At 41.1% G+C, this 24,598-nt stretch overlaps 1 protein-coding gene across 7 annotated transcripts in view; it reads left to right on the top strand.

The window, feature by feature from the left end:
- LYPD6B (LY6/PLAUR domain containing 6B) overlaps window positions 1–24,598 on the top strand; it is a 218,254-nt gene that overhangs the window by 140,593 nt on the left and 53,063 nt on the right. For 5 of the 7 annotated variants that reach the window (XM_037849849.1, XM_037849848.1, XM_037849847.1 and 2 more), the window contains one exon: window positions 12,589–12,656. The exons of the other annotated variants lie outside the window; for them this stretch is intronic. The gene's annotated coding sequence lies outside the window, so the exon portion shown is untranslated. The remainder of the gene's footprint in view (window positions 1–12,588; window positions 12,657–24,598) is intronic. 7 annotated transcript variants of the gene reach the window in all.

A 24,598-nucleotide genomic window follows, 5' to 3' on the forward strand; every position in this document is an offset into this window, starting at 1 on the left:
ACATGCACATACATGCACAAATACAGACGTGCGCACTCACACACACACATACTCTGTCTGCAAGGTAAGTGTTGGCCTTCTGCATTTTAGTTGCTTTTTCATACACTCAGCTTACATTTTTTGAGTAGCTACTGAAGGCCAGTTCCTGTAGTAGGTTCAAAGTACCTGTCCTTGAGGAGTTTATACTCCAGGAAGTCTGGGAAGACTTGCACTCTGGGAACCAGAATGCATCATATGCATCGTAAAGTGGGTTCTTCAATTAAATTCTTTTCTCAAGTCCCTGTTTGCTTCATGCGTGGAACATCATCATCCTTCTTCCTTATCATATGACGACATCTTGAAGTTTCCTTCATATCACTCCAAAAATTATCCGTGGCACACTCCTCCCCCTTCTTTATCTCCATGCAACTTCCTTCATTTTCATTTAGCTTTTGGGATACATTTTATCAGGTCAAATAGTATGAAAAGGCTTATGGGAAGAGCCCCGCGATCTCTATCCCTAGACCTGCTCCTTAGCGACCACCTCCTTCTACTTTTTTAGCTGTTTCTTTTGGTATTTTATCTCTGCGTTTCTAAATAATGTACTTATACCACTGTTCTTGTTCATCAGGTTTAGATGTTATATCTGACCTTCTGTGTCAAAAGTTTTTGGTTAAATTAGTAGTGCTTATCTTATGATTCTGCAGTTTTGTCACTGCTTACCCAGTGATGTACTGTGACCCCTTTCTTGTGTATCTTCTCATTTCACTTGGAGGCCATAATTGCTTAAAAACTGTACAAATGACTGCCGTAAACTACCTGGTGCCCTCAGTCTCTTGCCCTCCAGGCTCCCGGGCAGAGCTGTTGGGCTTGTTATTTCCCTTTGAGACTCTTCTTTACTGGCACTCTTGTTTCCTGAATCCTGTCATCCTCTTAGCTTGTTTCCTCCCTTCGGTTTGTGTACAACCTCCGATTCTTTCTATGCATGTGTTAATGAAAGCTAAGATCTTGAGCCCTTGCATATCTAACAATGCCTTTAATTCTGCACCCGGCCAAATTATCACTCAAGTATGAGGGTGGAATAAAGATTGAAATAGGTTTCCTTCAGGATTTTGCAGGCGTTTTTCCATGGTTTTAGACCTTTGTTGCTATTGAAAAGTCTAGCGTCATTCTGGTTCCTAATATTTTGTGATCTGTGTTTTGTTTTGTTTTTCTTTCTCTCTGGACACTTTTAGAATCTTTTCTTTATCTCTGTGGTTCTGAAATTTCACAATGATGTGCATATTTTTACCCATTCATTTTGTTGGCACTTCAATCTGGAGACTTACTAACTTGCTTTAGTTCTGGAAATTGAAAAAAAAAATTGATCGTTTCTTTCTTTGCTTTTTTCCTCTCTTCAGTTGTTTCAGAAATCCTGTTGTGCTAACCATGTGCACCTTTCATAGTTTCTTTTCACAAATTATTCTGCTATCTGGAAAATTTCTTTGACTTCATCTTCCAACTCTTCTGATTTTAAAAAATGTTTAACTTCTTTTTACTTCTAAGAATATTTCTTTGCTGTCATTATTCCTTTTACAAAAAGATACTACATCCATGAAACAAAAATCAGATGACATTTTTATTTTTCTGAGGAATATGTGTGTGCATATATATGTACATATTCATTTACGTGTGTAAAAGACACATATATAACGTGTGCGTGTGTGTGTGTGCGTGTATGTTTTCATCTTCCCCATGGTGTCTGAGTTCTGTGTATGTGTTTGGCCCTGTGTTTTCACGTTGGAGGCTTTCCTTGACTGAAAGTGCAGTATGTAGAGGTGGCGCTTTTCCTGCAGGTGATGGGATGGTGACTATACCTGAGGGTTTCTCTGGGACACTTGAGTTTCCCCAGAGAACTATCCATTCTCGTGGGGGGAGGGGAAAGTGGGTTGGCTGTGAAGGGCACGAGGGGGAAAGGCATGTGGTTATAAAGCTGGATGCTGTGTTCCGGGAGCAGGGTGGCTCAGTGTAAGACTATGCTTAATCCGTGGTTTAGTTTTACACTTAATCCCCATACTTCATCCCACTGTTATTACACTTTGTCAGATGCTGTTGAGTCCAGAGAACCTTCTTGTTAATTTTTTGCAAAGAATGAAGCCCTGGTCTTTTGAAGGGTCAGTTACCTTGCTCTGGAGGTCCAAGTTGTTCTGTCTGCTTTTAAGTAAAGTCCCCTATTGTCAACCTAAGAATCACCCTGCTTTCTTGCTGCCCAGTATCTTCAGATGCTGAGCCCCTCAGGGATTCTGTAGAACAAGTTAGCTTGCTTCTTGTTGGGATCCTACTCTGTAAACTGTTGGCAGGGCAAAGAATAACACGAGCTAAGTTAGTTACCATTTGTCCTTTAGCATTCCATCTTTCAACAGTTTCTCAAAATCTCTCCTCTGCAGTTATCGCCTCTTTGTTTTACTAAAGAAAAAAAAAAAAATTAACCAATGATCATTTTAGTGGGGATCTGGGAAGGGGAGGATAGAAACATGTGCTCCAATTCCCTCTAATTTCTTTCGGATCTTAATTCATCTATTTTTATTTTCTTCTTTCCAGTTTCTCTCCCCACTGGCTTCTCACTTCCTTACATCATACAAACACATTAAATGTCCTGTTCTAAACCCTAAGATAATTATCCCTCAATCATTCGCCTTTCTTTTAACACTAAAGAGTAGCTTAAGTTTATTATCCAGGGTTGTTGGTTTTTTTTAATCATGCTATTCTCTGACTCTTACCTCCATTATTGCTACCACTCTTTGAATGGTCACTGGTTGACCAATTCACTGATCTCTCTGAAATCCTCTTCAATCTCACAACTCTGGTCTCTCGGATTCTTGATCATCAATCCTCTTCCTGTGACTTCCTGGTCCCAGCTGCCCATCTGTTCCCTCTGGCCACCCCTTGGTCTCATCAGCTGGTTTTTTGTCTTCTCTCCCCTAAATGGATGCATCCTGGAGGACCCTCCCCCACAGGCTCTCCCCTCTCTCCGATTCCATGAATACAGCTGCTGCCTTTAAGTAGGGGAACCTGGATCAGCGTCTTGAGCCCTGACCTCTTTCCTTCCAGCCCAGCATTACGAATGCCTGTTGGAGATATTTGGACAAAAGTCCTGCTGATTTAACAGGTCTAAAACCAAATAATTTTATATCTCTTAGCCTGTTCTCTTTCCTGTGATCTTTGTTTTTTTTAATGATGTCACTATCCTCCAATTCATTCAGATTAAAATCCTCAGGGCCATTTCTTAGCTATTACTTTCTTCACTAGCACCTTTTCTCACTCCAGGATCTAATTAGTTACAAAGTCTGGTTGCTTTTATGCTCACTGCGCCTGAGAACCTGACCCTGGCCTTTCGTTTCCATTACCACTGCCCTTGCTCAGGACCTCAGCAGCTCTTATTTGAATTATTGTAAAACCTTCTTACTGTTCTTCCTACTTCTACTTACTCTTCTTTCCAGTTCGTTTTCAATATTAGTGACTCCCAAATGCATATCTAGTGAAGTGAATATGAACTGGGATTTTTTTTGAAATATGCATTTCTGATCCCTTCCACCCAGTGACTGTTATTAATTAGATCTGGTGAGATGCAGGAATCTGAATTTTTAAAAATGTTTCACAGTGAATAAAGCAAATTTAGAACAATGTTTACTATAATGCGTCATTTATATTATTTTTACCATAGAAGAAAAATGATATAGTTTTTATGTATATATTTCTATATAATTATATGTGTATTTATTATATATTTTATTACATATATAAATTTAAAAAAAGGACTAGAAGGATGCTCACCAAGTAAAAGTGTGAAAGTGTTTATTTCTGGGGGAGGGAACAAAGGGACTAAAAATACAGCTATAGTTTATTTCTCTTAAAAATTCTAAAGCAAACATGGCCAAAATAAACATGATTTTATTATCATGGAGAATTGTTATATTATCATCTGTATTTTTCTGTTTATATTAAGCAATTTTTGAAACTCTCCAGATGATTCTGATACACAGCTGTGTTTGGGTTCTGGGATACCATGTAAGTTGTCATTGGAAAATGCAGATATGACCATTATGTTCTAAAACATTCCATGGCTCCCATCTCCTACAGGGTCAATTTCAAATTCCGTGGCGTGCCCTTTATGATGCCAACTTTCCAAGCCTTGCCTTTCATGAGTTTGCTATTTCCTCAGCCAGTGGGCCAGGAAACTCTGTTCTTCACTGAACCTGGAATATGCTATTTGCTTTCACTTGGCTGTGTACCTTTTGCATATGTGGTTTCTTCTGTGTTAAATTCTTTTCCATGACTCCCTAATACTTGTTCATCAAAATATTATTTATCTGTCAACATCCATCATGTTGCAGTTTGCTAAAGCTGCTGGAGTTTAATATACCAGAAATGGACTGGCTTTTAACAATGGGGATTATTAGCTTACAAATTTACAGTTCTGCAGCCATGAAAATGTCCCAGTTAAGGCATCAACAGGATGATTCCTTCTCTGAAGACAGGCTCCAGGTATCTGGGGCACCTCTGTCACGTGGGAAGGCACATAGCTGGGGTCTACTGGTCCTTCTCTCCTGGGTTTTGTTGCTTCTAGCCTCTGGTTTCAATGGCTTCCTCTCAGCTTCTCTGGAGCTTTTTCTGTGAGCTTCTCTTGGTTTTATCTCTTAGCTTCTCTAGGCTTTTTCTGCCTTTTACTTTCTCAGAAAGGACTCCAGTAAAAGGATTAAGGCCCACCTTGAAAGAAGTGGGTCACATCTCAATTGAAATAACCTAATCAGAAGGTGTCACCCACAACAGGTCTATTACCCACAGGAATGGATTAAAAAAACATGACATTTTCTGGGGTACATAACAGTTTCAAACCACCAAATGTCATAAATGCTACGTCCTCTATTAAACTTTCTCTCTTTTCAAAAGCTTCATTTTCTGTGTTTCCCACAGAATTTTATTTATATTTCTGTTATGATGCAACATTATGAATTGAGTTATTTGCCTTGTGTGTATCCCATCCTCTCCCCTGTCCCTAAATGTAAGCTGCTTGAAGGCAAGGACTCTATTATTCACTTCCTCAACATGTCTTTTATTGATCACATATTTATGAGCACGTTATAATGGAAGGCCCTGTGCTAGATTATGAGCGGGATGTACATGAGTACAGCAGAGAGTTCCATCCATATATTCTATTGTGAGGTTTACAACAAGTGCTCAAGCTTCTCTGGGAGAGGAGAGAACAAGAAGGCCTTATCTGTCTGACATTTTAAAAGAAGGAGGAACCCATTGTGGTTGATGAGTCAGGGAAAGGATTTGTAGATAATTTGTCTTTTGAGTTGGGCCTTTCTGTATGAAGTATTGATAAGAAGTCAGGGGCAGAGATAGGGGCTTGTAGAATTAATGAATAAATCATGAATAAATCCCAGACAGGGGACCTCAAAGACATGGAGGCCATCGAGGATCTATTCAACAAACATGAATGCTCCACGTTGGCCTGAGCCTGGGCCACTGAAATGGAGCCATGGAAAAGAAACCTGAGAGAGATGTTTGGGACTCATGATAGTGGGCCTGGATGCTGGGCTAAAGAGACTGGGCTCTATTTCGGTAGATGCCACTGAAAGTTTGTATGCAGGTGTTCTGGTTTGCTAATGCTGCCGTCATGCAAAATAACAGAAATGGATTGTCTTTTATAAAGGGGGGTTTATTTGGTTACAAAGTTACAGTCTTAAGGCCATAAAGTGTCCAAGGTAAGGCGTCAACAAGAGGGTACCTTCACTGAAGAATGGCTGATGGTGTCCAGAACACCTGTGTCACCTGGGAAGGCAGGTGGCTGGTGCCTGCTGTTCCTTTGCTCCCGGATTGCATTTCAAGATGAATTTCTCAAAAATGTCTCTGGATTTCTCTTAGCTTCTCTGGGGCAAACTCTGGGTTTCATCTCTTTTCTTAGCATCGCCATACATCCTTCTGTCCGCATCTCCAAGCGCCAGCAAGCATCTGGGTCTGTGTTGGCTCTTAGCTTCTCTCTTAAATACTCCAGTAAACTAATCAAGACCCACCCTGAATGGGTGGGGCCACATCTCCATGGAAATAATCTAATCAGAATTATCACCTGAAGTTGGGTGAGTCACATCTCCATGGAAACACTTAATCAAAAGTTTCCATCCTAATCAAAAGACTAATAAGTCTGCCCCCACAAGATTGCATTAAAGAACATGGCTTTTGGAGGACATAATATATCCAAACTGGCAGCAGGGTAGTAGCATGATCAGGTTCTGTTTAAAGCCACAGAATGTAGTATGGTTAGTAAAAGAAGCTGGGAGAGCAGTTAGAAAGAAGCCATGACCTAGTCTGAGACAAGTGATCCAAGTTGGGATCAGGGCAGGCGTGGCAGCAGGCATGGAAAAGAGGGGACAGACATGAGTAGATTTGTAGGGCTGCCATTTATTCAGCTGTACTTAATTATTGTGTATTATGGAACTGATTGGAACTAGGGAGTGAGGTGGTGTGAGCCCTTGAAGATGACTCAGAGTTCAACCTGGGTCAAAGGATGGTAATTTTATTAATTTGAAGAACAATGTTGCGAGGAGCATGGGGTTTTGTGGTGAAAACAATGTGTTCTGGTTTTTGGATATGTTCAGATTTTGAAATAGACGACATGAATTTACTAACCTTGATGCTCCATTTATACCTTTGTTGCTTTATTTGGTTCACTGAAAAGATTGATGGTTCATTGTGAAGATTCCATGGCTGATGGTTACTTTGAAGGGTTCGGGGAGTAGTGTTGGTGATGAAATGAGGCAGGTAGATGCCTATCCCACAAGGAAAACCATTTCAAAAGCAAGAATCAGTCAGCAATTGAGCACTCACTGAGTTTCTGTTTCGTGCCCAACACTGTGCTAGGCACTGAAAAGGATACAAGGTAAGAAGAAGATTCCACAGGGACTTTTGAGATGTTTGCAATCCAATCATTGCAGCAAAGCATTAGCAAAGCTAATATATAATGATTGGTAAGGGGTGTGAAGAAGATTGAACTAGATAAGGGATCTTAGTTTATATATATTTTTTTTATTAATTGAATATTTGAATTTTTTTTCAAACTTCATCACTGAGTTTGAGGTTCTGTGCCAAGGTCAGTCTTAGCAGAAAGCGTCCCTGGATTCCGTTAAGGTCACATTACCCCTTAGCTTGAGGCATGATGCTTGCTGATTTAGGAGCCAAGGCCTGGAATCTGTAGGCTGAGAAATCATCCCTTCTTTTCTTGCTAGGAATATGCTTTGTAGCTGGCAGATTCAGCAGGGGGTGGAAGCACTGTCACCCTCTGGTAATAGGAACGGAATAAATTCAAGTACTGTCTTATCTAAATGGTTTGACAAGTTCCTGTTTGCCTGATTAATTGCATCTGTCTGCTCTCCTTCTTCTTCCACCTGCTGGGACTTTGCTGGGACTTGGCATGTGTTCGCGCTGGCTGTCCCCTCCCTCTGGAATGTGCCCTGGATGAAGATCCTCCTCTCCCTGGCTGCAGCCTGGGAGGGATCAGGGGGGCTTGTTTGCTGATCTGGGGGCACTTGCAGGCGTTACTTCTAATAACAAAGGGAGTTTTGCATGTTTTCTGGATACATCATGGCAAAGCTATATTAAGCTTGTGTTGGCTGTGTCAGGAGGCTGATGAGGTGGCCTGAGCATGATGGGGCAGCTTGAGGAGATGAACGGAGGACAAGCTAAGTGATCCGGTTTACCACTGTCATGTGAGACTCTCCTCTCAGCAGTCCATCTTGTTCTGATCCCGCTCTGAATACAGTGCAGTCCCCTTCAAAGTGTAACTGGGAAGTTAGGATTTAGGGGATGATGATGATTACTAAATCGTTATATAGATATTCCTTTTTATTCTCTGGTATATTAGAGGAGACAGAGGGAAATACCTGAAATCTCTGAATTGTAACCCAGCTGCCTTGATTCCTGATAATGATCATAGAGCCTTTCTCTTGTACCCTTGTGATTGTAAAAATCTTGTGACTGACCCTCTCTTGTACCCCTTTTATCTGTTTTTTCCACTTTAGAGTCTTATGATCACTAAAGATAACCCCTAATGTTTATTAATGAAGGGTCTTGGGTCAGCCCTGAACTAACCCACCCCAATTCCAAAGCTATCTTGATAAACAAAGCTGGATCCAACCAAAATGGGCCCGCAGGACATGTGCAGTAGCTTAAACTTTAACCTGTAAGTGTCTGTAGCTCATTATAACACTAAAAGTCATGCCCATCATCATAATAAGGCTGCCACCTTCTGCATGTAATCAGTCTACACATGCTCATTAATTAGATAGCCTCTAACCTGATCTTCTCAAGTCATTGCACTCACTATCCTAAAACCTGCCCATCTTTTGATACTAGGAAACTATCAGAATTATTGCAATTTGGGGAAACAGATTTTTAGGCTGATAGGCCATCCTGCTTTGTGTCTACCAATAAACTCTTTCTCTCTTTGAAACCGCGGTGTCTCAGGAATTGGTCATTTGAGTGCATCGGGCAGAGAACTCAGTGCTCCTGATCAGTGTCACTAGGATTGGGAGTTGGGCCTAATGCCCATGCATGTCAGTGTCTATAGGGAGGGTAGAAATTAAACAGCAGTGTTTGGGGATCCCAGCACTCACAGAGGGCATCAGTCTGCAGTCCTGTATGAAGTTTCTAGTGACAGAAAATGTAATTCCTTGCGAATCAAACCTTGAGGCAACTGGGAGTCCTTTTGTCCCTGATAACCTTTTGTTCTAGATGCCTTCTGTAATGTGCAAGGAACTTTGTCCCCCAGCCCTTCCTTTTCATTGGAGGAAGAGTGGGAGGTGAGGTGGGCTAAGGCTCTGATCTAGTCCTTGATACTGAGACAGCAGAAACGGGGACACCGTTTCTGGGAGCAGCTTCCCAAAGCTTGTAGGGCAGCTTTTAGTTAGCACAGCGCATGTGGGAAAAGCGGAAGGTCCCTGTTTTTGAGTAAGGGGTCTTTAGGATATTTGTGAGACACTCCTCTTGTCACTGTTTTGGGATTTAGGAAATGAATGACAGCAAGGTCCTGGAGAGGGACAGGAGACCGAGCTTCCCTGCATCTCTTCCAGATTCCTCCCTGGGAATCTCAGCATCCAGAGGAGAAAGACAAAGGGAAGTGAATTGGCATTCTACCAAGTTCAAGTGCAATGTTATAACTACTGATAAACCTTGATCGCCTTGGTGGGATTCTTACCTTTGAGAATGGATTCAGGCCAATAGCATTTGGGGGTGGGGGTGGAATCAAAAAGGCCAGAATGAACATAACTACACTTGGAGGGTCGGAATGATTGTACCATTGAACTTTTAATATTCAAGTTGTCCCCAGGATCTACTTCCAGAACAGGTATCACTCATGCCCTGAGAACGGGGGTTGAGCAGTTACTTGGAACAGAGAACCAGGTGCCTCCCCACCCTGGGGCTTCCTGAGTCGTCTGAGTTGACATCCTTGTCCTGGAATTCTTGTTTCAGTCTGTTGGGGACTGCTTCTACAGTTCATGGAAATGTCTCCTTTTTCAGAGGACCTTAAAAATCTTCATCTTGTCTTTATCTAAAAAAAAAAAATTCTTGCACTGAAAATAATTTTGGTATTGAAAGACATATAGGATGAACTCAAAGCTGAATTCTCTATAATTTTCTAAAATAGCTCTTGTTTAAATGACATGTTCCCGGCTAACTGAACTTGTACAAGTCATGAATGAACTTCAACTCAGCCAAGTGCTAACAATCTGGGATGACAGCAGATCCTCCCAGCTGAGAAATTTATGCTGAACAAAGTGGTGTGAATCTTCTATGGTTCTTAATTTTGCTTGCAATTCCCTTGCCAGTGTGCAAAAATGTTTGTCTTTAGTCGACTTCCTACAGACATCATTTGATGACTCACACTGAGCCACTTTTGTGTGTGACACCAGGTGTGTGACGCTGTCCCTCCTTGTGCCATCTGCTCTTCTGTAACCCTTGAAGGTGAAAACCAGAGCTGAGTGGAGATTCTTGCTTTCTTTTCCAACTATGAATTTGTCTTGCTGGGGAGCTTTGTTATTCTTAGAACCCAAGTGTCCACCTAGTAGATTTGTTACCTTATTTATATGCCCTAGAAATGAAAAGCTTATGGATGGCAAGAGGACAGGGGAAGACACACCTGCTGGTTGAATTTGTCAGGCTATGTTATTTGCAGGGTTAGATGCCAGTGCTTCATGGTGTTGTATTACTCTGACTTTTTGACATCAGTGGTGGCTTTGACAGAAGCTCATTATCATTGGGGTCGAAGGTCAGGAATGACACATTATAAGCTTTACACTCTATGATAGTAAGAATTACACCAGCCACACAGGATATTCAAATCTCCCTTCAGCTTTAAATATGAAGAACATTAATTAAGATGGGTCTAGGGGGTTGTTACCAAATCTTTAGGGAAGAAAAGCTAACAGACTTCTCTTTTCTTGCTGCTGCTACTGGTTCTGAAACTAGGATTTGTATAATTAATCAGTTCCCGTGGAGTAGCTCTTCTGCTTCTTATACACTGTCCCTAGAATAAAGTTGTATTTAAAAATCAAGATTTTTCACATTGTAAATGTGCAATAATTACTTGTTGAATTGATTATATAAAAATTGATTCCAGTGCTTGAAGGGTGGATAAGACTTCTACAAATCTAAAAGTATAAAAATTAAACTTTATATTTCTTTAGACATAATTACCTGAGATTGTAAACCTGCCTGTGAGCAGTTTTTCTGTGGCTCTTCCTCTAATCAGCTGTAGAGAATACTTTTACTCTAGGCTGTTGCCAGAGACTACAGTTGCAGACAGTTGTAGCCCAATTCCTATGCAACTTTGTGTTGAGAGAAATAATATTTATGGGAAATATCTCAAAGGATGTAGATTGTATTCTTCCAGAAATTCTATACATGGATCTAACCATATATCAGATTGCTGTGTCCTTGGGCCCTTTGGTACTGACCTGCTAAACCACTTCAGTAAATTGTGCTTTGGCTCTGTATCTCACATTAGGAGATGCAGTAAGATGCAATGTAGGAGACTCCCTACTGTAAATCAATTACTAGTTGGATGATATAGCATATGTTAAGAATTGACCTGAGGAAGGGGGAAGGGTAACACACCTCTGGAGAAATTTCTCAATGGCAAGAAGAAGCTAACACTCCTGAGAAGTGTGTGTACTATATCTTATTTTAGAGTCAGTGTGATTGTCTTGTCTATTTTCTTCTTTGCTTTGGCCACTAGGCTGTTCAGAGCCTGTTTTAGTTTCCTGGGCTGCTCAAGCAAATACCATTCAATGGGTCAGCTTAAACTATGTGAATTTATTAGCTCACGATGTTGAAGTTGGGAAAATGTCCAAATTAAGGCATCATCAAGGTGATGCTTTCTCCCTGAAGGTGGTGGCATTCTGGAACTCGATGCTGGTGATCCTTGGTCCTGGGATCCTTTCTCACATGGCAGTGCACATGGTGGGTTTTCCTGGCCATTATCTTCTTTTCCGGATTCCATTGTCGATAAGCTTCTGGCTGTACCCTCTGTGGCTTTCTCGCTATCTGTCTGAATTTCATTCTGCTTATAAAGGACTCCAGTAATAGGATTAAGACCCATCCTGAGTCAGTCAGGCCACACCTCAACTGAAGTAACTTCATCAAAAAGTCCTACTTACCATGGGTTCACACCTACAGGAATGGATTATGTTTAAGAACATGTTTTTCTGAGGTACATGCAACTCCAAACCACCACAGAGCCTAATTTCTGAACCACATCAAGTAATAGTTTAGCACTTTAAAAGCATACATTTGTGTGGATTTACTTTTCCTCCAGCCTCATGCTTATCTAGTCTCTTTTTTATGTTGTCTTCTGTACATATTATACCTATTTTATAAGTCGACATTATCCTTTTTTTAAAAAAATTAGATAGGGATATAAATACATAGTAAAATTTCCATAAAATCAGGCCTAATGTTTATTTGTCATTTATATTTGCTTATTTGAGTTCATGCAGGGAAAGATTCCAATCCCCACCCTCACCTCAATTGGAAAAGATTCCAATCCTCACCTCGGTTCAAGTCTCATGTTGTCATTATTTCATCAGCTGGTAGGGCTGTGTTCCAAACCAGGGTTGGTTAAAAGGCATAGAGTCTTCATTGTGGATGTGTTGAATGTGTAAATGTGTGAATGCCATGACCTGCCAGCATACCCTGATGTATGTCAGTGTTATAGGAAGTTCTGCCAGCTCCTTGGTAAACAGCTATTTTTTTGTAGGGGGACATGATGAAGTGTATGATTTCACCAATTATTACCATTCCCAATTAGACAGGGCCCAGGTGTGTGTTAATAAAACATTAGCTCACCCTCTGTAACATTAACCGTCTCACCTGACTTGATTCCAGATCGTGCATTTAATATTGTTCCATTGACTTTCTTGCTGCCGTTCTATTCTGAAAGGTCTTCAAACATCCAGAGACCTGACTTGTTATAAGACCTTCCACTCATTCAGGAATGTAACTCCTTGAGCTTTCCATGGGCATCGGTGTGCCCTTACTTTATCTTTTTTTTTTTTTTTTTTTCTTTGGTAGGTTGGTTACTTTGGGCACAAACCTATTCATTGTCAGAGAAAAGAGCCTGACAACCGCCCTCTCTGAAGGTAAGACTTGAAATTATTACGAACAACCTTTGGCTTTTCACTTGGGAACTCTGGTTAGGTTGTCAGGGATCCATGTGGACTCCTGAACATCTTGGGTCTCTGTCTCCATCCCTTTCCTCAGCAGTATCCGATGGGAGGTTTTCCATCCCATCCTAACTGCTCGCTGCTCACTGCTGCTCAAGGATTTGGAAGCCCAGGGATTTGGAAGCCGGGGATTTGGAAGCCCAGGGATTTGGAAGCCTGGTTTTGGCTAAAGACTCCAAGGAGGGAGTCTCCATGCCCAGGGAGTGTGTAGTGGATCAAAGATTTCTCCCCTTACCACATAATACACTAACTTGGTCAATTAGAAGAGAATCTTCCCAAGGAAATCTTCCTGGTGACAGGGGTGGAGGATGTGGGGCGTGGGGGGAATGGGAGTGGGGAGTGATGCTCAAAAGTATCTGCAGCAAGTGAAATACATTGCTAACCATAGTTAGCATAGATAGGGGCACATTTGAAATTGTGTATTTTATTGAAGACTGCTTTTTATTTCATTCCTTTTGTTCTTTTGGTTGTAGATATGGTACTTTATACACAGGCCTGGCCAGCCTAGTTTGTTAGGTCTGTCTCCATTTCCCCAGATCAGTCTGCAAACACCAAGGCAGGCCTTTATGTGGCCTTTATGTGGCTTCAGGGACCTGATCCTACTGAGTTAGTTATCTCCCTTGGGTGGGCTATCAGCTCCCACCCAGGGACCCCTGCCCTGCACTCAGACTTCCCACCTTGCGTCTGATGGGTGCGGGGGAAGTGTGCAAAAGGAGCTGCCTGAGATTGAGAGCTGGTCATGCCAGGGCCATGTTTACATTCCTGTTTCAGTCTTAGGAGGAGATTGAATTCTTAGCACCCATGTTTGTTAATGATAATTGTGTGTTTTAAGTATAAAGCTCACCCTAACATGCTCTATTCTTTGCCTTTTTAAAAGGATGACATTGTGCTACCCTAATTAGGCCCCACAAAACAAGTAAGAATCTATATATTATCATCACTGTCTCCCCCAGGGCATCTGAGTGGTGTGAGAGCTGTTACTCCAGCTTGAGAGTTTGCTGTTAATTAACCCAAAGGGTAGGAAGATCAGAGAAGTGATGGTCCAGCAACCTGGCAGATGAGAGCATTGGGTTACCTTCCAAAGCTAGGAAACTTAATTCCTTTTTAGTTTCAGTGTTAAACACAGTGTTGTAGGAACATCATGATAGCAACCACCGCCACAATCACAATAAAAAAAATAACTCGAATATTAACCCTCTATCACCACCACCACAGCAGCTAATATTTACTGGCTCCAACTTTCTGCCAGGCACTGGACTAAGCATTTAAGTGTATTACCTTTATTAATCTTCACACCAGTCCTGTGAAGGGGGTTCCATTATTATCCACATTTACAGTTAAGGAAACTGAGGTTTATGGAGATTGGGTAAGTTGCCCAGGATAAAGAGCCCAAGAGGAGCAGAACTGGGATAATTTCTACATAACCACATAGCAGGGGATCTGACCACACACAGGCATCGACGGCTGAGGCTCCACTCAACTTCCACTCTTACCCCTGCTCACAGCCCCCTAAACCCCTGACCACCATTGCCCATTGATATTTTATCTCTTCTGCATTGAAATTGTCAAAAAATTAAAAAGTATAAGCAGTGCAGAATTGTTAAAGGATATTTGGCTTCTGAAGAATAGCAGAAAGATTTAAGAGCAAAAATCATGCAATTTAAAAATATTCCAACTATACTTGAGTGTATTTTGCTATGTCTTTTCCCCTTGTATATAGTTCCTTTATAGTTCCTGTCTATTTTTTAATTTCTGTTTAACATAATAAACATTTTCTTGGGCTTTTGCTTTCAGAACCCTATTTTATGGCTGTCTAGCACTCCATTAAGCTTATATGTTTAGAGAGTTTTTAAGTCTATTCCACAAGAAGTTGTATCCTTGAGTTGCTCCCATTGGAACAAGAGCAGAGCTTCTGTTCACCGTATTTGATGACTAATTTCTGTCTGCTGGGCTACTGGGTTAGAATTGTGGGGTGCCTGTGTCCCCTCACCTTGTGAATACTTTGTATCTTGAGAAAGTGTCTCTGTGGGGTATGGCAGGAGTACTGCTGGCCCAGAAGACCCAGGGTGGAGTCTGGCTATGCACCGAAACGAGCTGCGTGTCCTTGGGTAAATGATTTCATTTTAGCATCTTCATTTATGGACCAGCTTACATCTAATCAGCTCTGTAATTCTATGAAATCAGGAATTTTCTGAACTCTCTTGATTCAAAGCCAACTCATTTTCAGTTGACGCAGCAATTTGGATTGGACTCGGTTGGGTGACTCCACGTTGCTTCAAGCAGGGAATATTTGGTTTTCAAGATGACCAGATCTGTAAGCTCTGGGAAAGAAAAGTGTCTTAGCTATTTCCAAATAATTCTTGCCACTCCCACTCCTGCACTCAGCACAAAACTGCCTCCCCCATGCCAACACACCCACAGAACAGAGAGTAACAATTATGTGATCAGACAAATATGAGATAAACAGACAAATACATGCACAGAAAAAGTGCTATTGGTCTTCCTCTAAGAACCTTAAGCTCTGTGGCTGATGCAACTTTCCAATCAATGAGTAAGATTGTTTTGTTTAGATGTGGTTTTTTTTAGATGTAGGACTTTGCTTCCAAAGTTTCTCACAACATATTTCAGGCCAATTTCCCTACAGTGTTTCTTATCAGTTCTGCTAGCATGTTACAGATGAGAGAGCATTGCCCTATGGAAGTCGAGTGGGGTAGCTTTTTATAAAGGTCACAGCAAAATCAAAGCATAGATTCAAATCATTTTTGTGCTTTGATCAGCAGAAGAAATGAAGATGTTTGGTGCTGCCTGCATCAGGACGTCTAGAACATGGGGATTAATTACAAGGTTGGCTCTGATAGGCACCCCTTCTTTCTCAGCTGGCAGTGCTGACCTTGAATTGGTTTCCTCATGCCAGGAGGGTGTCTACACCCTTGTGTGGTATCCAAGACACATAAAATAAAGCTGCTTCCAAGGAAGCCAAATCTTGACATTTCTGGCCCTTTATTCTGTCACAGACTAAAAGGAACAAAATCCAGTTTTCCTACCACATCCTTCTGCAAAGACTTGATGTGGTACAGCAAACTTGCCTTCATCTCCCTGAGATTTGATCATTAACTGTCCTTAGCTTTTCCCAAGTTAAAGTTCTCACCACGTTTCCTCACTGGCCTGAGGTGGGTGGAATAAGAGCTTGGGGGCACTTGTAGTGATTGGTAAACCTGCTGGCAAACAGTCCAGCAGCCAGGTTTTATATGTGTGTGTGTGTGTGCGTGTTTGAAATGCTATTGATAATAAAGCCTAATTTGTGTAGGGCTTTGTATTGGCTATCTATTGCGTAACAAACCACCCCAAACCTTAGTGGCTTAAAACAATAACCATTTTATTTACTTATGATTCTGTGGGTCAGCAATTTGGACTGGTCTCAGCTGGGTGGTCCTTCTGTTAGTCTCACCTTGGGTCACTCATGCTGCTGCAATTAACTGGTGCCTAAGAACTGCTTGATCTAGGGGGCTTCAGCTGGAATGACTTACCTCTGTCTTGTGGTCTCATCCTCCAATAGGCTAGCTCAGGCTCCTTTAAATGACAGAATTGTCATGTAAAATAATAAGAGGGGAAGTTGCAAGGCTTCTTGAGGCCTAGGCTCAGAAATCATACAGCCTCACTTCTGCTGCATAATATTGGTCAAAAAAAAAAACAAAAAACAAAAAAAACACACGGGGCAGCCAGATTCAAAGGTTGGAGAAATAGACTCCACCACTTAATGGAAGTAGAGGCAAAGAATTAATGGCCGTTTAAAATCTATCACAGATTCTTAATTTTGATACAAGAGCCATCTGGAATTCCTTTATTTTTCCCTTAATCCTGCAGTAGGGATAGTGTTGTCAGCCATCCGAGAGAGAGGAAGCCTTGAAAATGAGGTCTTCAGTGACATATCCAAGAACATTATAATAAAAATAACAATAGCAAACACTTGTATTGTTCTTACTATATGCCAAGCACTGTTCTAAGCCCTTTACGTATAAGAACTCATTTGATCATTACAAAATCTTATGAGTAGGCACTATTTTTGTCACCATTTTATAGGTGAGAAAAACTGAGGCACCAAGAGGTTAAGTGTCTTTCCCACAGTCATGTACCTAGTGATGGCAGAATTGGGATTCCACCTGAACCAGTCTGGATCCAGAGTTTGTGCTTTAACCCTGACTTCCTCTCAGGTTCCTAGAAACCCAGTCTTCCTGACTCTTAGTAGAGCTCTGTCTTGGAACATCTGGTTTTTCTAAGAACAGGAGATTGGCTATGTGGAGAGGGTCACTAGTCTTTCTGGGTACACCTATGTGGCCAAAAATGGGTCCTAACACATTGTAGGAAACCCTAATTGGAAATAATAAAGACACTTGTGATCCCATGGTAGAGAGAATAATCCTCCTGGCCAACAGTGTGTGTGTGTCGGGGGGTGGGGTGGGGGGGTCCCTCTGCTCTGTCCCCTGGGGTAGAGTTTGAAGGATGGGAGCTCTTCCTGGCTGTTCAGTTGGCCTCTTGTCCTAGGTCTCAGGTGGGCAGAAAGCTTCAGCTCCAAAGGAAAGAAGGTTGTGTTTGTTTAGCTTTTCGTTTAAAGGCTGCCCCAGGGAAAGGGCGGGTTGACAGCTTTTTTTTAATGTAGTATTTATGGGACTAAATTCCCCAGGTGGTGCATCTACGGAAAATGATGAATTTTGCTGCAAGGTCATCCTCGCAGCCCTGAGTGAAGTGGCCTGTGGTACCCACACCTTAGCAAAGGGTCTGCAGCAACGACCTCAGTCTGAGGGGTTTGGAGCATGTTTTGAAGCCAGGATTAATCTCAGGTATCACAATGGTCATTTCTCGTTTTGCATGTAGTCCTAGAGTGGGGGAGAGACCACCAGTCTAAGACTTAAGAGAAGTCATTTCTAGAGGTCTAGCATCTTCCCTCCTTCAGATTCCATTGTTTTTTGACTCCACAACTAGCCACCTTCCTCTGGGCATCCGTGGCCTACCTTGACTTTCACTGAGGGTTCCCTTGCTGCTGGGGAGGTGTTGGCCCTAAATTCTGCATGAGAACCTGCGTGCTAACCCTAACATCTACATGAGCTAGAATCTGAGCTGGAAAATGAGCAACCTGGGCAGGGAGAGCCCCACCTGAGAGGGCAGGGACGGGGCTCAGAGCTGCTGACTGCTTCCCCCTACCATCATCTCTTGCCTTCCCACACCAGGTATGTCCCTGAAGGCCAGATTTCTTGATTGTAAAGCAGGAAATCCTGGTTGGTTGGTTGGTTTTCCACCACACTAGTTGGAAACTCTGTTACCTTTATAATCTTTTCTTTTAGCCCAACTTGAAGAGTTCATAATCTTGTCCTGCATTAAATCTTGTTTTTTCCTTTTGGATGCTTGCTTTGCTTTTTTCTCACTTAAATCAGCTGGGACAGTTTATCCCAAAGCATTAGAAGTGAAAAACTGACAGGCAGGTCCCTACAGCCGAGACTGGGCTGACTGTCTTTAAACCACGCTATTACTGTGGGCTGTTGAGATGGCATAGCTCAGCTTGCCTTTACGAGCGAATGGCGGGGAACAGAAAGCACAGAAAGCAGGCAGCAAGCTTGTTTTGTTTCAGAGGGCTTTGGGCTGTTCCTTCCCTGCCATAAACTTAATTGCTTCCTGGGATGTATCTGGCAAACAGACCAGTACCCTTTAGCTCCCACCTGTTAGGTCACCCGGAATACCAAAGCCTGCAGCTTTGTTTTAAAGTAGGTTGGGTTGATTAAAGTGAGTTTGCCTTTGGCTTTTGCTAACATTGCCTATTTTGGGGGACTCTTGGGGCCCAGAACAACACCAGAGAGGAGCGGGCAGTGAGAGGTGGACAGGCCTTCTGGGACAGTGCAGGGTTGACAGGTGAACTCAGAAAATTGTGGTGTGGATGCAACATCCTGGTGCCTCCCAAAGAAGAGACTTTTATGCCTTCTCTCCGCATAGAGGGTGTTTCAGACAGTGTTTCCTTAAATTTGCTGCAATTTTGACTCACTGTGGGATTGCTGAGTTTGTTTCCCTTTCTTGTTGGTTTTGTGTCCAGTCTTTCAGGAAGACAATACTTAAAAGTTTATTTAAGCCCCCCCTTTTTTTTTTCAGCACTGTAGACTATTGCTTAACAATAAACACAGAATGGGAGTAAAGAAAAAAACAAAAAAAGAACTTTGCTCTAGGCTGGCTCTTGGCAAGGAAAGCTGAGCTGGGGAATGTGTTTTGAATGGATAGAGTTCATGTTTACACATCTGCACATTCATTTGTCAGTTTCTAACCCACAGTTACAGCCACTTTAGCAACTTTCTTATAATCCTCAGTGGCTCTTTTCTTTAAAGGTTATTATTAACAATCCAGCCAAAACACAGCATTTCAAATTTAACCTTAAGCTGCTCTTGAAATTTCATCTTCAGGAAGTCTTTCTAGAATGGAGATGAAAACTCCCTCTCGTGTCTAAACATGACAAGCCCATGCCTGGTTCTCCTGTTCTCACCAGAATCGCTTCCATATTTAACCTCTGTGAACACTGAGTGCTGTCTACTTATTAGCTGTGTTTCCCTCCTGTTCTCCAGATGTGCATGCTTGCTAAAATAAAGGTTGTCAGCTCCTGAGTGGCAGATCTCATAACCATACATTGTGGTACCACTCAGATGGAAGATGAATAAATGTATGTGGACGATAATTTAACCTGCAGCACCCACTGTGATCGTCCGGGCCTGGCTTCCCCTTTGTGTTTAAACTTCAGGTATGCTTTGATCAGTGTGGTCAAACCTTTTTTATTTAAGTTTACTTTGGAGCCTCAGCCATATACCCAAACAGATTGTTGCCAGAATCACACATGGCATAAGACTGTTAGGTTATTACCCAATGGAAATCTACTATGAGGAAATAATGTAGATAGTTACTTGCAATTTGTTAAATCAGTTTATTTTCTTATATGTATTTTTTAGTAGCACTTCATTTGTAATTAAACAGTATATTAACATACCTGTCCCTGCGGGGTAAGTTGGAGTAATGCAATAGGGAGAATAGTGGGGGGATTCAGATTAATTAGGAAATGAGAATCCATAATGCATTTATTGATTTTCTCTTGAGATTGGTGATGGTTCTGAAAGGAACAAGGGTCTCAATTTTCAAGTCTTTAAAATGAACCACTATGGTAGAGGCTTTTACTTGCACTTATCAACATGTTTATTTTCTCTGTTAGGATAAGATGTTGTATTAGTTTTATATAAAGAACTTCTAAAATAACTGAGGTAGTGGCCAAGCCTGGAGAACCAGGTAGTGCTCCTATAGAATTTCCCTCCGGTATGTTACAAATGGCCTCTCTCCTACTTCTCACCTGTCTCTTGCCCATCCCCGTTACCACTGGAGGCCGAGTGCGTAGTGCTGTGAATAGCTTTCTTTGAATTGTGAGCTGAAATGCAGGCTTTTAACATCGGGTGTTAACATGTTAGGGAGGAAAGTGACTGATTTATTTGTTCTGTTCTCTGCCAGTCTGAGAAAACTGCCCCATCAGGTTCTGAACGACTGCTCTTATCCCAACTAGTGACTTCAAGAGAAGGACCCCCCCTCCCAGCATTACCGCCCGCCCCCATCCCGGCTGGCTCGTAGTGGTTTCAGCTGAGTAAGAAACATCAGGCACTGGAAGGCTCGGGCCAGGGTTTTTTTTTTTTTTAATTCAGTTTTATTGAAATATATTCACAAACCATACAGTCATCCATGGTATACAATCAGCTGTTCACAGTATGATCATATAGTTATGCGTTCATCACCACAATCTATTTCTGAACATTTTCCTTACATCAGAAAGAATCAGAATAAGAATAAAAAATAAAAGTGAAAAGAGAATACCCAAACCATCCCCCATCCCACCCTATTTGTCATTTAGTTTTTACTCCCATTTTTCTACTGATTTTTTTTCAATTTTTTAACTTTGTTTATCAAAAAATTAAAAACAAACAGGCAAACAACAACCAAAAAAACCCCACAACATTTAAACAAAGCAATGGATTAAGGAAAACAAATAACCTAAAATAACTACTTTGCTTCCAATATGTTCCTACCATACCCCAAGAAAATTAATAAACCATGTCCAAACAGAGGAGTAAGAAAAACAAATAATCTAAAATAACTACATTGTTTCCAACATGTTCCTACCATACCCCAAGAAAATTAACAACCCCTAAGAAAACAAAGGAATAAGAGAAAAAAAAAACCTAAAATAACTCTATTGCTTCCAACATGATCTTACTATATCCAAGAAAGTTTACAAACCATAATCATTCCTGAGCATTCCCATAACATTGAGATTACCCTCCATAGTTTATCTGTTCTTATTAGATTATCATTCCCCCTCCACTAATTGGTATCTCTAGGTCCCCTACATTCTACAGTATAAAACATTGTACATTTTTCACAGAATTCACATTAGTGGTAACATACAATATCTCTCTTTTTGTGCCTGGCTTATTTTGCTCAGCATTATGTCTTTTTTTTTTTTTTTTTTTAATCTTCATTTTATTGAGATATATTCATATACCACGCAGTCATACAAAACAAATCGTACTTTCGATTGTTCACAGTACCATTACATAGTTGTACATTCATCACCCAAATCAATCCCTGATACCTTCATTAGCACACACACAAGAATAACAAGAATAATAATTAGAGTGAAAAAGAGCAATTGAAGTAAAAAAGAACACTGGGTACCTTTGTCTGTTTGTTTCCTTCCCCTATTTTTCTACTCATCCATCCATAAACTAGACAAAGTGGAGTGTGGTCCTTATGGCTTTCCCAATCCCCTTGTCACCCCTCATAAGCTACATTTTTATACAACTGTCTTCAAGATTCATGGGTTCTGGGTTGTAGTTTGATAGTTTCAGGTATCCACCACCAGCTACCCCAATTCTTTAGAACCTAAAAAGGGTTGTCTAAAGTGTGTGTAAGAGTGCCCACCAGAGTGACCTCTCGGCTCCTTTTGGATTCTCTCTGCCACTGAAGCTTATTTCATTTCCTTTCACATCCCCCTTTTGGTCAAGAAGATGTTCTCCGTCCCACGATGCCGGGTCTACATTCCTCCCCGGGAGTCATATTCCACGTTGCCAGGGAGATTCACTCCCCTGGGTGTCTGATCCCACGTAGGGGGGAGGGCAGTGATTTCACCTTTCAAGTTGGCTTAGCTAGAGAGACAGGGCCACATCTGAGCAACAAAGAGGCATTCGGGAGGAGGCTCTTAGGCACAACCATAGGGAGGCCTAGCCTCTCCTTTGCAGCAACCGTCTTCCCAAGGGTAAAACCTGTGGTAGAGGGCTCAACCCATCAAACCACCAGTCCCCTATGTCTGTGGTCATGTTAGCAACCATGGAGGTGGGGTAGGTGAATACCCCTGCATTCTCCACAGGCTCCTCAAGGGGGCACTACATCTTTTTTTTTTCCTTGTTTTTTTTTTTTTTTTTTAACTTTCCCTTCTTTTTTAAATCAACTGTAGGAAAAAAAAGTTAAAAAGAAAACAAACATACAATAAAAGAACATTTCAAAGAGACCATAACAAGGGAGTAAGAAAAAGACAACTAACCTAAGATAACTGCTTAACTTCCAACATGTTCCTACTTCACCCCAAGAAAGTTACCTAATATAGCAACATTTCTGTGAACTTGCTCCTACTATATCCATCAGAAATTCACAGACCATAATCATTCCTGGGCATCCCCAGAACGTTAAATAGCTTATCTGTTCTTCTTGGATTATTGTTCCCCCTTCCTTAATTGCTCTCTATTGCTAGTTCCCCTACATTCTACATTATAAACCATTTGTTTTACATTTTTCAAAGTTCACATTAGTGGTAGCATATAATATTTCTCTTTTTGTGCCTGGCTTATTTCGCTTAGCATTATGTCTTCAAGGTTCATCCATGTTGTCATATGTTTCACGAGATCGTTCCTTCTTACTGCCGCGTAGTATTCCATCGTGTGTATATACCACATTTTATTTATCCACTCATCTGTTGAAGGACATTTGGGTTGTTTCCATCTCTTGGCAATTGTGAATAATGCTGCTATGAACATTGGCGTGCAGATATCTGTTCGTGTCACTGCTTTCCGATCTTCCGGGTATATACCGAGAAGTGCAATCGCTGGATCGAATGGTAACTCTATATCTAGTTTTCTAAGGAACTGCCAGACTGACTTCCAGAGTGGCTGAACCATTATACAGTCCCACCAACAGTGAATAAGAGTCCCAATTTCTCCACATCCCCTCCAGCATTTGTAGTTTCCTGTTTGTTTAATGGCAGCCATTCTAACCGGTGTTAGATGGTATCTCATTGTGGTCTTAATTTGCATCTCTCTAATAGCTAGTGAAGCTAAACATTTTTTCATGTGTTTCTTGGCCATTTGTATTTCCTCTTCAGGGAACTGTCTTTTCATATCTTTTGCCCATTTTATAATTGGGCCGACTGTACTATTGTCATTGAGTTGTAGGATTTCTTTATATATGCAAGATATCAGTCTTTTGTCAGATACATGGTTTCCAAAAATTTTTTCCCATTGAGTTGGCTGCCTCTTTACCTTTTTGAGAAATTCCTTTGAGGTGCAGAAACTTCTAAGCTTGAGGAGTTCCCATTTATCTATTTTCTCTTTTGTTGCTTGTGCTTTGGGTGTAAAGTCTAGGAAGTGGCGGCCTAATACAAGGTCTTGAAGATGTTTTCCTACATTATCTTCTAGGAGTTTTATGGTACTTTCTTTTATATTGAGATCTTTGGTCCATTTTGAGTTAATTTTTGTGTAGGGGGTGAGGTAGGGGTCCTCTTTCATTCTTTTGGATATGGATATCCAACTCTCCCAGCCCCATTTGTTGAAAAGACCATTATGACTCAGTTCAGTGACTTTGGGGGCCTTATCAAAGATCAGTCGGCCATAGATCTGAGGGTCTATCTCCGAATTCTCAATTCGATTCCATTGATCTATATGTCTATCTTTGTGCCAGTACCATGCTGTTTTGGCAACTGTGGCTTTATAATAAGCTTCAAAGTCAGGGAGTGTAAGTCCTCCCACTTCGTTTTTCTTTTTTAGAGTGTCTTTAGCAATTCGAGGCATCTTCCCTTTCCAAATAAATTTGATAACTAGCTTTTCCAAGTCTGCAAAGTAGGTTGTTGGAATTTTGATTGGGATTGCATTGAATCTGTAGATGAGTTTGGGTAGAATTGACATCTTAATGACATTTAGTCTTCCTATCCATGAACATGGAATATTTTTCCATCTTTCAAGGTCCCCTTCTATTTCTTTTAGTAGAGTTATGTAGTTTTCTTTGTATAGGTCTTTTACATCTTTGGTTAAGTTTATTCCTAGGTACCTGATTTTTTTAGTTGCTATTGAAAATGGTATCTTTTTCTTGGGTGTCTCTTCAGTTTGTTCATTTCTAGCATATAGAAACATTACTGACTTATGTGCATTAACCTTGTATCCCGCTACTTTGCTAAATTTGTTTATTAGCTCTAGTAGCTGTATCGTCGATTTCTCAGGGTTTTCTAGATATAAAATCATATCATCTGCAAACAATGACAGTTTTACTTCTTCTTTTCCAATTTGGATGCCTTTTATTTCTTTGTCTTGCCGGATTGCCCTGGCTAGCACTTCCAGCACAATGTTGAATAACAGTGGTGACAGCGGGCATCCTTGTCTTGTTCCTGATCTTAGAGGGAAGGCTTTCAGTCTCTCAGCATTGAGTACTATGCTGGCTGTGGGTTTTTCATATATGCTCTTTATCATGTTGAGGAAGTTTCCTTCAATTCCTACCTTTTGAAGTGTTTTTATCAAAAAGGGATGTTG

This window comes from Choloepus didactylus, chromosome 9 (genome assembly GCF_015220235.1).
Source record: "Choloepus didactylus isolate mChoDid1 chromosome 9, mChoDid1.pri, whole genome shotgun sequence".
NCBI lineage: Eukaryota > Metazoa > Chordata > Mammalia > Pilosa > Megalonychidae > Choloepus > Choloepus didactylus.